The 14,200-nt window shown below is 40.4% G+C and overlaps 1 pseudogene across 1 annotated transcript; it reads right to left on the bottom strand.

Annotated features, from left to right (window-relative positions):
- Nucleotides 1-6,362: 6,362 nt before the first annotated feature.
- Nucleotides 6,363-7,952, bottom strand: LOC309858415 (RNA-binding motif protein, X chromosome pseudogene; annotated as a pseudogene). Its single transcript has one exon. The product of its transcript is annotated as an RNA-binding motif protein, X chromosome pseudogene (transcript).
- Between the last annotated feature and the right edge of the window lie 6,248 nt (nucleotides 7,953-14,200).

Genomic DNA, 14,200 nt, shown 5'->3' with positions numbered 1-14,200 from the left:
CAGTCATCTTAGGATAGCAGTAGTTCAGTAGAGTTCTCAGCCACTTATTCCCTGACCACATCCAGCTGTTATGCTTCTATTGTTTACAACAATGCCTGTGGCATCAATTCTACCACAAACTAATTTAATCAAATTGTGGCTTTTTTTTTAAAGATTTTATTTATTTATTTGGCAGAGAGAGATCACAAGTAGGCAGAGAGGCAGGCAGAGAGAGAGGAGGAAGCAGGCTCCCTGCTGAGCAGAGAGCCCGATGCGGGACTCGATCCCAGGACCCTGAGATCATGACCTGAGCCGAGGGCAGCGGCTTAACCCACTGAGCCACCCAGGCGCCCAAATTGTGGCTTTTTTTAAGGAACAGTTTCTGAGGTCAGGGTTTGATTTTTTTTTCTTAAACCCAGAAGAGCTCCTACAAGCTGTTTTATTCCCCACTTCTCTCCAGCATACTTGCCAGCCTATATTCTATACTGTATATTCATCAGATCCACACATTTCCTCCCAAATCCCCTTACTACAATGCTTTTTTGGAGAGCATTCTTAGGTTTAAACATCTGTATGCTCTGTTGCAAATGAAGTCAATTCCTTTGGGAAAAGACTGAGAACTGTTTTACAGCCTGCTTCTGCTCCTCTCTGCCCAAGACAAAATCTCTGAGCTGGGGCTGTGAAGCCAGTAGTGAGGACAATGTGGAGATTCTCTGAGTGACACACTCACTCGAGGAGCTGATGCTCAGTGGATGGGTGTCAGTAGTCTGACAGTAGTTAGCTTACCTCTCTTGATGTCAGAGGAAGAGCTGTCAGAGCTCCAGAACTCTGTGCCATACCCATGCCCAAGCTAGAGCTTCTATTTAATGATGAATATTATACATAAGGGACTCCCTACCTCTTGACTACGGTTGTCTAAGACTTGGCCCTAACAATTGGTAGGTGGGGGAAGGATGGGAAATCCTACTTCTGAGGAAAATGCCTTCCAGTTAGGAACTGGGGTGAGAGGGAGTCATGTATTCTCAGCTGCAGCAGTGTGGAGTGAAGTGCCCAGTTTGCTGAGCTGGGAAGTGGAGAGAGAAAAAGCCGTCCTGATTCACACCACAAACTCTTGCCTTTGTTTCTTAATTTTGAAGATTTTCTTGGTTAGACATTTATTTGCTGTTTGCTCTTAGGAATATTTCCAGAGGCTTAAACATTTTTTAAAATAATTTTTACTGGAGAGCAGGTTAGCAGAACAGCTCACACTGTCATGCCATAAGTAAAATTTTCAGAGTTTTGACTAAACCTCTTCCTTTCTTTTTCTGTCTACATCCACTCCCTTGATTTCACGCAGTCTCATGGCCTTAAATATCAACTATACATTGATTACTCTCAAATTTACATCTCCTGCAATAGCCTTTTCCTCTAAATTTGTTTCATATATCCAACTTCCTAGCTAATATCTCCACTTGGATATCTAATAGGCATCTCAAACTTAACATGTCCAAAATTGAACTATTAATGTGTGTCTCATCCTAAAACCTGCTTTTTCACAGCCTTCACTGTCTTAATAAATACAAATTCTTATCTCCCTTTTGCTCTAGTCAGAAATCTTGGAGTCATTCTTTTTTTTTTCTTAAAGATTTTTATTTATTTATTTATTTGGCAGAGATCACAAGTAGGCAAAGAGGCAGGTGGCAGGGGAGGGGGCAGCAGGTTCCCTGCTGAGCAGAAAGCCTGAAGTGGGGCTTGATCTCAGGACCCTGGGATCATGACCTGAGCCAAAGGCAGAGGCTTAACCCCCTGAACCACCCAGGTGCCCCTCTTGGAGTCATTCTTGACTTCTTTCTTTCTCAATCCACATCCAATCTACTGGCTAATATCATAGGCTTTATTCCTTTTTATTTTTATTACCATATAATGTATTTATTTGTTTTAGGGGTACAGGTCTGTGATTCATCAATCTTATACAAATTACAGTCCTCACCATAGCACATACCCTCCCCAAAGTCCATCACCAAGCCACCCCATCCCTCCCACCCCCCTCCACTCCAGCAATGCTTAGTATCCTGAGATTAAGAGTCTCTTATGGTTTGTCACCCTGTTTGGTTTTATCTTCTTTCATTTTTTCCCTCTCTTCCCCTATGATTCTCTGGGTTTTTTTTTTCCTCTTAAATTTCACCTATAAGTGAGATCATATGATAATTTTCTTTCTCTGATTGACTTATTTCACTTAAGATAATACCCTCTAGTTCCATTAATTTCATTGGAAATGGCAAGATTTCATTTTTTGATAGCTGTGTAATATTCCACTGTGTGTGTGTGTGTGTGTGTGTGTGTGTGTGTGTGTGTGAGAGAGAGAGAGAGAGAGGGTGGCCTCTTTATCCATTCATCTGTCAATGGACTTCTGTGCTCTTTCCATAGTGTGGCTATTGTAGACATTGCTGCTATAAACATTGGGGTGCATGTGCCCCTTTGGATCATTATGTTAGTATCTTTGAGGTAAAAACCCAGTAGTGCAATTTCTGGGTCATAGGGTAGCTTTACTTTCAATTTTTTTAGGGACTTCTAAACTGTTTTCCAGAGTGGCTGTGCCAGCTTGCATTCCCACCAACAGCGGAGGAAGTTTCCCCTTTCTCTGCCTCCTCACCAATATCTGTCATTTGCTGCACTGTTGATTTTAGCCATTCTGACTGGTGTGAGGTGGTATCTCACTGTGGTTTTAATTTGTATTTCCCTGATGCCAAGTGATGTGGAGTACTTTTCATGTGTCTGTTGGCCATTTTATATGTGTTCTTTGGAGAAATGTCTGTTCATGTCTTCTGCCCATTTCTTGATTGGATTATTTGCCCTTTGGGTGTTCAGTTTGATAAGTTCTTTATAGATTTTGGATACTAGCCCTTTATCTGGTATATCATTTGCAAATATCTTCTCCCATTCTGTCAGTTGTCTTTTGGCTTTGTTGACTGTTTCCTTTCCTGTGCAAAATCTTTTGATCTTGATGAAGTCCCAAGAGTTCATTTTTGCCCTTGCTTCCCTTGCCTTTGGTGATGTCTTAGGAAGAAGTTGCTGCAGCTGAGGTTGAAGAGGTAGCTGTCTGTGTTCTCCTCTAGGATTTTGATGGATTCCTGTCTCACATTGAGGTCTTTCATCCATTTTGAGTCTAATTTTGTGTGTTGTGTAAGGAAGTGGTCCAGTTTAATTCTTCTACATGTGGCTGTCCAATTTTCCCAACACCATTTGTTGAAGACACTGTCTTTTTTCCACTGGACATTCTTTCCTACTTTGTTGAAGATTATTTGACCATGGAGTTGAGGGTCCACTGCTGGGCTCTGTATTCTGTTCCATTGATCTATATGTCTGTTATTGTGCCAGTACCATACTGTCTTGATGATTGCAGCTTTGTAATACAGCTTGAAGTCCAAAATTGTGATGCCACCAGCTTTGGTTTTCTTTTTTAACATTCCTCTGGAATTTGGGGGGCTTTTCTGGTTACATACAAATTTTAGGATTATTTGTTCCATTTCTGTGGAAATAGTTGCCATTTTGATAGGGATTGTATTAAAAGTGTAGATTGCTTTAGGCAGCATAGACATTTTCACAATATTTATTCTGCCAATCCATGAGCATGGAACATTTTTACATTTCACTGTGTCTTCCTCAATTTCTGTCATGAGTATTTTACAGTTTTCTGAGTGCAGATTCTTTGCCTGTTTGGTTAGATTTGTTCCTAAGTATCTTATGGCTTCGGGTGCAATTGTAAATGGGATCAATTCTTTAATTTCTCTTTCTTCTGTCTTGTTGTTGGTGTATAGAAATGCAACTGATTTCTGTGCATTGCTTTTATATCCTTTCACTTTACTGAATTCCTTTATGAGTTCTAGCAGTTTTGGGGTAGAGTCTTTTGGGTTTTCCACATAAGTATTATATCATCTGCATAGGCTTTATTCATAACATATTTCATGATTTGCCCTCTTCTCAAACCCTCCAGCCAGGTCCAAGCTACTATTTATCTCTTCCCTGGATTGTTGCAGTACCTTCCTAATTGGTCTCATTTAATCTAGACTTCATATGGTTCTTCTCCTTTCTATCTCCTAACATAACAGAGTGATCCTGTTAAAACTTAAATCATCACATCATGTCTCTGCTTAAAACCATCTGATATCTTCTCAACTCAGAGAAAAAGTTTATGCTCTTACAATGACCAAAAAGGCTCCGTAAGATCTGCATATCCCATTCTCAGTTTACTCTGACCTCATCTGAGATTACTGCTGCCCCTCACTCTGCTCCATACTTACTCTCCTCTTTAACACACCGACTTCACTTGCACCTTGGAATCTTTGCACTTGTTATTCCCTCTGCCAGGAACACTTCTCTTAGTTATTTACATAGATTCCTTCCTTTTCACCTTCAAGTCTTTGTTCTTAAAACTCAGGAGGGCTTTCATGGGACACCTGGATGGCTCAGTCACTTAAGCATCTGCCTGAGTGATCTCAGGGTTCTGGTATTGAGTCCCACATCTGGCTCCTTGCTCAGCGGGGAGCCTGCTTCTCTCTCTGCCTGCCACTCCTCCTGCTTGTACTCTCTCTCTCTCTCTCTCTGACAAATAAATAAACATCTTTAAAAAATTGCTGTCATTACTCCTTGTCCCCCTTCCCTGCTTGCCACCATCCAACATAATGTATATTTCAATTATTTATTTTATATATTGTCTGTCTCTCTGCTAATAGGTTGTAACACTCATGAAAACAGGAATATTTTTGTTTACCACCCAACACATAAGAATAGTGTCTGACAAAATTTATTCTAAATAAATATTTAGAATATTTATGAATGAATGAATAGATTTCAATGGAGAGAGGGAGTATAAGGGAACTTTCTTGGATGGGAAAATGAGATATAAGAAGTGAAGTCATGAGACCTTATTTGCCTCACAAATTGATCACAAGCCATCTTTGGGTATTGCTGTGTGTTGAATGCTTGGATTTTCCCATAATTCATATGTTAAAGTCCTAATCCCCAATGTGGTGGTATTAGGAGGTGGGGCCTTTGGGAGATAATTGTCATGAGAGTGGAGCCCTTATAAATGGGATTAGTGCCCTTACATGAAGAAATATGAGAGAGATGATATCTCCTATCCCTGCCATATGAGGACACAGTAAGAAGGCAGACATCTTCAAACCAAGAAGACGGCTCTCACCAGAACCCACCCATGCCAGCACTTTGATATTGGACTTTCAGCCTCTAGAACTGCAGGAAATAAATTTATGGTTTTTGAACCACCCAGTCTGTGGATCTTGTTATAGCAGCCCAAACTAACTAGGGAAGACATGTATGTGAGCTCAGATGTGCCTCAGTGCCCAGTACTACTTCTCTTCCACCCATAATCCAGTCAAGTCATTAGGTATTTGATCTGTAAATCATGACTTGGACCATGGCATTGCTTCTCAATGGCCATGGGCCCAGTACCCTCTCACAAGACCTAGACACACTGGTGGATTTACCATCCTTTCCATATTCTGCTAACTATTGTAATCACATGACTTTGAACACACAGACACACAGTGTCTGTTTCTATGTGTATAGTTAAGGGGAAAATGATGAGAGTGTTGAGGGTGGTGGTTGAAATATAACTATTGTAGTCCTGGAGTCAGAGCCATAGTTCAGCCCCAGTCATTACTTTGCTCAGAACTTCAGTATCCCACTCAAGGATCTTCCACAGATACATCATTGTGAAAATACCTTATTAATATAATGAGATTTTCAAGGGACTCTGAAGCCCTATTTCCATATTTAATAAATGAAGAATCTGGGCCCTAGAAAGGGGAAGAAACTTGCCCAGCTTCCTATAAATAAAAAATAAGAGAAACTAAAATCCTTTCCTCTTGCCTCCTTGTCTGATGTTCTTTTAAGCAGTAGGTGTTAAATTCCTTTTTTTTTTTTTTTTTTGTTTTGGCCAAACTTTTTATTTAGTATTCTGTAGTTGCTTAACACACACTTAAGTGGTCTTATTGGGGGGAGGGGAAAGGGGAGGTTCTTGTAGATTCCCAAGGAAATGTCAGAAAGGCAAAATATGGCCAGCATTATCCATTTGGTTTTTTGGGTTTACTGGGTGAATAGCACTTTCCTTCCATAAGCATCTGATCTCAGGTTTTTCATACTGAGAACATTGAGATTTCAGTTTGAAGACCCTCTGAAATCCTACGAGTAGCATACCCCGACCACCCTCTAACAGCTAGCTTGTTTGTATAGGCAGAAGGATTCACCTCTCCATTTTAGATGGCTAGATGTTTGTGGAAGGTCTTAGAATTGCTTTGCCTCACTTACTGGGAAAAATCTGATATAGGAAGTGGCCTTTAGGGACACTTTTAACTTGAAAAATTACAATACTAGTACACAAGTCAAGTCTTAACACATTTAACATTTGCTTATTGAAAGCAATGTCATAAAGTCAAATAAGATTAAACAGGTTTTACTTTTTTTCCCTCACAAGAACATAAAAATTATGGAAGGGGAACTTAAACAGGAAATTAAAAAAAAGGTAACACAGTTTTTCCTTTTAGTACTCCTTGGGTAGTTATGACAGAAAAGGTTCCACTTTTTTGTTTGTTTCTTTGAACAGGGATTTTGGTCCAAAGTTTTGTTTGTTTTTAATATCTGCTTCTGCATCCCCCTCTATCAGATCGGCTTCCTCGGCCACCACCTCTTGGTGCTCCGCGGCTTGAACTGCTGTAGGAATCACGTGGAGGAGGGTACCCCCTTTCCATAGAAGGGGGAAGCCCTCTTTCTTGTCTGCCAAACCGATCACGACTACTTGAGTAGAGATCACTTCGGCTGCTTGAGTAACTGTCTCGACTTCCACCATATCCGTCACGTGAGCTGCTGTAATCATCATAGCGACTGCTTCCACCATAAGATGGCGGGGGCCCTCGTGTAGGTGGAGCACTACGTGAGTTACCATAACTCTCATATGAATCTCTGTAGGAGCCTCCACTTGGATGATCTGAATAGTCACGATCACGACCATAGCCATCTCTATCACTATAGCCTCTTGACGAGTAGTCATCACGTGAACTGGAATGACCATAACACGGTAAGTATAATCTCTCGGCGGTGGTGCATAATCTCTTGTATCACGAGAATTTGGGTAATCTCTGCTTGAATAGCTGTCTTTAGTGGAGTATCCATCATCTCTTGGGGACAAATAAACATCTCTACGAGAGGGCAGGGGTTCCCTTCGAGGTGGGCCTCCATAACTATCTCTTCCACGTGACGCAGGAGCTCTTCCTCCCATTCCACTGCTGCTGCGAACTGGTCCTGAAGGGGGAGATCTTTTAGGAGGAGGACCACCACTTCGTGGTGCTTGAGTAACTGCACTTCGTGGTGGTGGTCCTCTTTTTACTGGAAGTGGTCGCCTGGAAGAACTCATGTTAAAATTCATGGAATAGCCACCATCATCCATGTGCCCTCCACGTGAGGGAGGTCCCCTGGTTCCTCCACTTCCTCCTCTTCCGCCTCTAAGAGCTCTTGGAGGACCTCTGCTTCTTGGAGGTGGCGGTGGTCCACGTCTACCACTTTCAAATGATGGTTTAGTGGCTTGTTCTACTTTGATGGCTTTTCCATCGAAGGACTTTCCATTCATGTCTCTGGCTGCATCCTTAGCATCTGCTGGGCTCTCAAAGGTGACAACAGCAAATCCTCTTGATTTGTTGGTTTCACGATCTTTCATCAATAGAACTTCCACTATTCGTCCATATTTGCCAAATACTGCTTCAAGGGCTTTTTCATTTGTTTCTGTATTGAGGCCACCAATGAAAAGCTTTCCTGGGCGATCTGCTTCAACCATTTTTTCCCCCTGGTGAGAGTCGGAGGGGTGACAACGGTTCCAAGCTCCTACGAGCTTGCCGGCAGGGGCTTCGTAGCAGCTCAGCACGAGGGAGTGCCGCCGGATCCGAGAACGGAAGAGGGAAGCCCTGTTAAATTCCTTCTTATGGGATGCTCCAGTTGCATAGAACTTTAACAGTCAACAGAAGCATGGTAACAGAAGCTGAATGCAATGCATACATGCTACCAGGGTGTTTTATCTCAGCAATAATTAATGGATATGTCAGGACTTTTGCAAGCAGGTGCATATTAATTTATAGACTTCTAACTTCCTTTTAATTAATCAGAGTCAGAACACATTTAATTAATATTGTCAGTCTAATTCACTGATAACCAGGTTTGATATTGCAATTTGCAAGGTAGGAGTTTAATCAGCTACGGCATTGCTTCTTTCCTTTTAATTTTTTTTTTATTTTTGACAGTTTGAAGTATCAAGTTCACATGCACACTTTGATAGTGGGGTTATTTGGAATTATATTTCTTTCTGTCATAGGTTAGATGCCTTTGTAAACAAGCTCCAAAGTCAATATTTGTGTACAATAAGTTTAACAGGGAGTGCACTTGAGAATAACACTTGAGAAGGAATAAAGGAAGTAGGATTGTAGAGGAAGAAATTACAATAGAAGACTCAGCCAACTTCTTGAGGAAGTCTGAGGTTGAGAGGTCTTTCAGAGATGTTTCAAAGTAAAGCAAGAGGGCTGAATCTTTGTACCCTCACAGGGAGTTATCAATAGATGCAGGCTATCCTGGAGAGGAGAAGTGGGATGTGTGGTATTGAGTTGGGCAGATCCCTTTGCACAGGACATTTACTGGAGAGGGAATAAGTTGTGAGGCTGAACAGGCAACATTCTATGCAGCTGCAGGAATGAGTAGTTTGGTTCTTCATGGGGGGTAGGGATGGAACACCACAGTATTATTTACTACATTTTCCTTCCTTTAGATTTGGTACTCTCCCACTCCCCCATATTATCACCTCCAAATGGTTTCTTTCATTCATTCCTTGTCTAACTCTTTGCACGACTAACTCTTTAGCAGGGTTGGGCAAAATTGAACTCTTTCTCTTTGGTTCTGAAATATGGCTTTGGTTCATTACTTAAGATCTGCAGGTAGGGGGTTCCCTGGGTGGCTCAATCAGTTGACTCTGCCTTCTGCTCAGGTCATGACCCCAGATCCTGGGATTGAGCCCCACATTAGCTCCCTGCTCAGCAGGGAGTCTGCTTCTCCTTCTCTCTCTGCTCTTCCCCCCAGCTTGTTCTCTCTCTCTCTCTCTCTCTCTCTCTTTCTCAAATAAATAAGTAATTTAAAGAAAAAGATCTGCAGGGAGGAAGAAGTGAGAGAGACTGACTAGCAGCCAGAAGCCAGGAACCATAATACTCCTGTTCTTTTTAAAAATTTTATTTTGACTCAAACACTTAACATAAAATCTATCCTTTTAAAAAAATTAAGTGTATAATACACTATTATTGACTATGGGCACAGTTTTATACAACAGATCTCTGATGCATAGTCATCTTACTTAACTCAAAATTGATGCCTGTTGATTAATATTTTCCAATTTCCCCTTGAATCTCAGTCCACAGTAACTACCATCCCCATTTTTTTATTTTATGAATTTGACTACCATACAAGTGGAACTACACAGTATTTGTCTTTCTGTGTCTGGCTTATTTCATTTAGCATAATGCCCTCAAGTTGTATCCATATTTTCACATATTGCAGAATTTCCTTATTTTTTTAAAAGCTGAATAACACTTCAGAGTGTGTGTGTGTGTGTGTGTGTGTGTGTGTGTATGTAATCACACTTTCTTTATCCATTCATTTCATCCATCAATAGACACAGGTTGTTTCCATATCTTGGCTACTATAACTAATACTACAATGAACATGGGAGTGTTGTTATCAATTTGGGATCCTGATTTTAATTATTTTAGATATATACCCAGGGTGGGGTAGCTGAATTATATAGTAGTTCTATTTTGAATTTATTCAGGAACATCCATACTGTTTTCAATAGTGGCTATACATTATTCATTCCCACCAACAGTGTGCAAGAGTTCCACTTTCTCCACATCCTCATCAACACTTTTTTTTTCTTTTTGTTTATAATAGCCATACTGGCAAGTGAGAGATTACTGCTCGTGGTTTTGATTTGCATTTCCTGATGATTAGTGCCAATGATTACTTTTTCATGCACCTGCTGACCATTTATAGTCTTTTCTTTTAAGTACAAACAATTTTTATTGATCAGTTATACCTCAATGAAGCGGAAAAAATGCAGATTCTGATTGGATAGGTTTTGCAGTTGGCCCAGAGTTCTGCATTTCTGAGAAGTGCCCATGTCCTCTCAATGGAGCTGGCTGGCCAACTCTGCCTTGAGTAGCAAGCTTCTAAGTGGCTTTCCTGTGTCTAATTTATCCTCTTCCAAAACATCCTTCATGTTGCATTTGGATTAATTTCTCTGAAGTTGAATTTTATGAAATGTGACCCTAGAGTTTTCTATAGCAGAACCAGATCCTGTTTCAGACCTGATTTGTCATAACTTCTTACAGTGACAACCCCAAATCTGCTTTTTTTCAATTTAATTTTATTTTTTTCAGTGTTCCAAAAGTCATTGTTTGTGCACCACACCCAGTGCTTCATGCAATACGTGCCTTCCACAATACCCACCACCAGGCTCACCCAACCCACCACTCCCTCCCTCAAAAACCTTCAGTTTGTCTCTGAGAGTCCACAGTCTCTCATGGTTCATCTCCTCCTCCAGTTTTCCCCAACTCACTTCTCCTCTCCATCTCCCAATGTCTTCCATGATATTCCTTATGCTCCACAAGTAAGTGAAACCATATGGCAATTGACTCTCTTTGCTTGACTTATTACACTCAGCATAATCTCTTCCAGTCCCGTCCATGTAATACAAAAGTTGGGTATTCATCCTTTCTGACAGAGGCATAATACTCCATTGTATATATGGGCCATATCTTCTTTATCCATTTATCTGTTGAAGGGCCTCTTGGTTCTTTCCACAGTTTGGCGACTGTGGCCATTGCTGCTATGAACATTGGGGTACAGATGGCCCTTCTTTTCACTACATCTGTATCTTTGGGATAAATATCCAGTAGTGCAATTGCAGGGTCATAAGGTAGCTCTATTTTTAATTTCTTAAGGAATCTCCACACTGTTTTCCAAAATGGCTGCACCAACTTGCATTGCCACCAACAGTGTAAGAAGGTTCCCTTTTCTCCACATACTCTCCAACATTTGTTGTTTACTGTCTTACTGATTTTGGCCGTTCTATTTGTAGTCTTTTTTGGAGAAATATCTATTTAAGTTCATTGCCCATTTTTAAATTGTGTTACAGTTTTTGTTGTTGTTACTAAGTTGTAGTAATTCCTTACATATTTTGGAGATTGAGTCCTTATCAGCTATATGGTTCATAAATGTTTTCTTCCATTCCATAGATTGCCTTCATTCTGCTGATTGTTTCCTTTGTTGTGCAGAAGCTTTTTAATTTGATGTAGCCTGAAATATTTTTTGCTTTTGTTGCCTGTGCTTTTGGTGTCATATCCATGAAATAACTGCCAAAACCAATGTCATGAAGATTTTCCTCTATTTTTCCTTCCGAGAGCTTTACAGTTTCGGGTCTTACATTTAAGCTTTTAATCCATTTTGAGCTGACTTTTTTTTTTAAGATTTTATTTATTTACTTGACAGACAGAGATCACAAGTAGGCAGAGTGGCAGGCAGAGAGAGAGAGAGATGAGAGGAAGCAGGCTCCCTGCTGAGCAGAGAGCCCAATGCAGGGCTGGATTCCAGGACCATGGGATCATGACCTAAGCTGAAGGCAGAGACTTAACCCACTGAGCCATCCTGGTGCCCCTTTGAGCTGACTTTTATGCATGATGTAAGATAAGTGCCCAATTTCACTCTGCTACATGTAGATATCTAGTTTTCCCAACAGCATTTGTCAAAGAGACCACCCCATGGTGTATTCTTTGCATCCTTGACAAATATTTGCAGACATATAAGTGTGAGTTTGTTTCTGTGTAGTTAACATACAGTGCAATATTGGTTTCTGGAGCAGAATTCAGTGATTTGTGACTTACAGACAACACTCAGTGCCCATCATAAATGCCGTCCTTAATACCTACCACCCATCTAGCCCATCCCCCACCCACCTCTCTCGATCAACCCTCAATTTGTTCTATATCATCAAAAGTGTCTTATTCCTTGTTTCTCTCTCTCCTTTTTTTCTTTCCCTCATTTTCATAGGTTCATCTGTTTTGTTTCTTAAATTCCACATGAGCGAGATCATATGGTACTTGTCTTTCTCTGACTAACTTATTTCATTTAGCATAATACACTGTAGCCCCATCCACATCATTCCAAAAGGCAAGAATTCATTTTTTTGGTGGCTGAGTAATATTCCATTGTATGTATATACCACAAGTTCTTTATCCATTCACCACTCCATAAACATTGGGACTCTCTCCATAGTTTGGCTATTGTTGATAATGCTGCTATAAACATTGGAATGTATGTATCCATTTGAATCTGTATTTTTGTGTCCTTTGGGTAGATACCTGGGAGTGCAATTGCTGCATTCTAGGGTAGTTCTATTTTTAAATTTTTGAGGAACCTCCATACTGTTCTCCAGAGTGGCTGCACCACTTTGCATTCTTTTTTTTTTTTTAAAGATTTTTTATTTATTTATTTGACAGACAGAGATCACAAGTAGGCAGAGCGGCAGGCAGAGAGAGAGAGAGAGAGGAGGAAGCAGGCTCCCTGCAGAGCAGAGAGCCCGATGTGGGGCTCGATCCCAGGACCCTGGGATCATGACCTGAGCTGAAGGCAGAGGCTTTAACCCACTGAGCCACCCAGGCGCCCCACCACTTTGCATTCTTGCCAACAGTACAAGAGGTTTCCCATTTCTCTGCATCCTCACCGACACCCGTTTTTTCCGTTATTATTTTTAGCCATTCTGACAGGTATGAGGTGGTATCTTATTGTAGATTTCATTTGTAGTTCCCTGATGATGAGTGACGTTAAACATCTTTTCATGTGTCTATTAGCTATCTGGATATCTTCTTTGGAAAAATATCTATGAATGTCTTCTGCCCATTTTTTAACTGGATTATTTGTGTTTTGATTGTGGAGTTTTGTAAGTTCTTTACAGATTTTGGTTACTAACCTTTTATCAGATATGTCATTTGCAAATATGTTCTCTCCCTCCATAGGCTGCCTTTTAGTTTTGTTGATTGCTTCCTTTTCTGTGTGGAAGATGTTTTCTTGATGTAGCCCCAACAGTTTATTTTTGCTTTTGTTTCCCTTGCCTGTGGTGCCATGTCTAGTAAGAAGTTGTTATAGCCGAGGTAAAAGGTTTCTGCCTGTGTTCTCCTCTAGGAATTTGATGGTTTCGTGTCTCACATTTTGGTCTTTCATCCATTTTGAATTTGTTTTTGTGTATGGTACAATAAAATGGTCCAATTTCATTCTACATGTGGCTGTCCAGTTTTCCCAACACCATGATTTGAAGAGATTGTCTTTTTTCCATTGGATAGTCTTTCCTGCTTTGTCAAGTATTAGCTGACCAGATAGTTGTGGTTCCAATTCTGCATTGTCTATTCTGTTTCACTGATTTGTGTGTATATTTTTCTGCCCATACCATACTATCTTGATGACTACAGCTTTGTGCTATAGCTTGAAATATGCAGTCATGATGCCTCCATTTTTTTTCTTTTTTAGAATTTCTTTGGCTATTTAGGGTTTTTGTCGTTTTATACAAATTTTGGAATTGTTCTAGCTTTGTGAAAAATGCTCGTGGTATTTTGATAGAGATTGCATTAAATGTGTTGATCTATGAGTCTGTATTTGTGCCTGTACCATACTGTTTTGATTACTGCAGCTTTGTGGTATATCTTGATAATCTGGGATTGTGATATCTCCAGCTTTGTTTTTCTTTCTCAAGATTGCTTTGGCTATTCAGGGTCTTCTACTAAAATATGAATTTTAGGATTATTTGTCCTAGTTCTGTGAAAAAAATGTTTTTGGCATTTTTGATAGGAATTTCATTAAATCTGTATATTGCTTTAGATAGCGCGGACAGTTTAACAATATTAAATCTTCCATTTCATTAGCATGGAATAACTTTCCATTTGTTTGTGTCATCTTCAATTTTTTTCAATCAGTATTTTATGGTTTTCAGAGAACCAGTGTTTCACCTCCATGGTTAAGTTTATTCCTAGAGGGGCGCCTGGGTGGCTCAGTGGGTTAAGCCGCTGCCTTCGGCTCAGGTCATGATCTCAGGGTCCTGGGATCGAGTCCCACATCGGGCTCTCTGCTCAGCAGGGAGCCTGCTTCC

This window comes from Mustela nivalis, assembly GCF_964662115.1.
Source record: "Mustela nivalis genome assembly, contig: HAP1_SCAFFOLD_2338, whole genome shotgun sequence".
Classification (NCBI taxonomy): Eukaryota; Metazoa; Chordata; class Mammalia; order Carnivora; family Mustelidae; genus Mustela; species Mustela nivalis.
The sequence above is the reverse complement of the archived record's forward strand: the minus strand, read 5'-3'. Positions and strand labels throughout refer to the sequence as shown.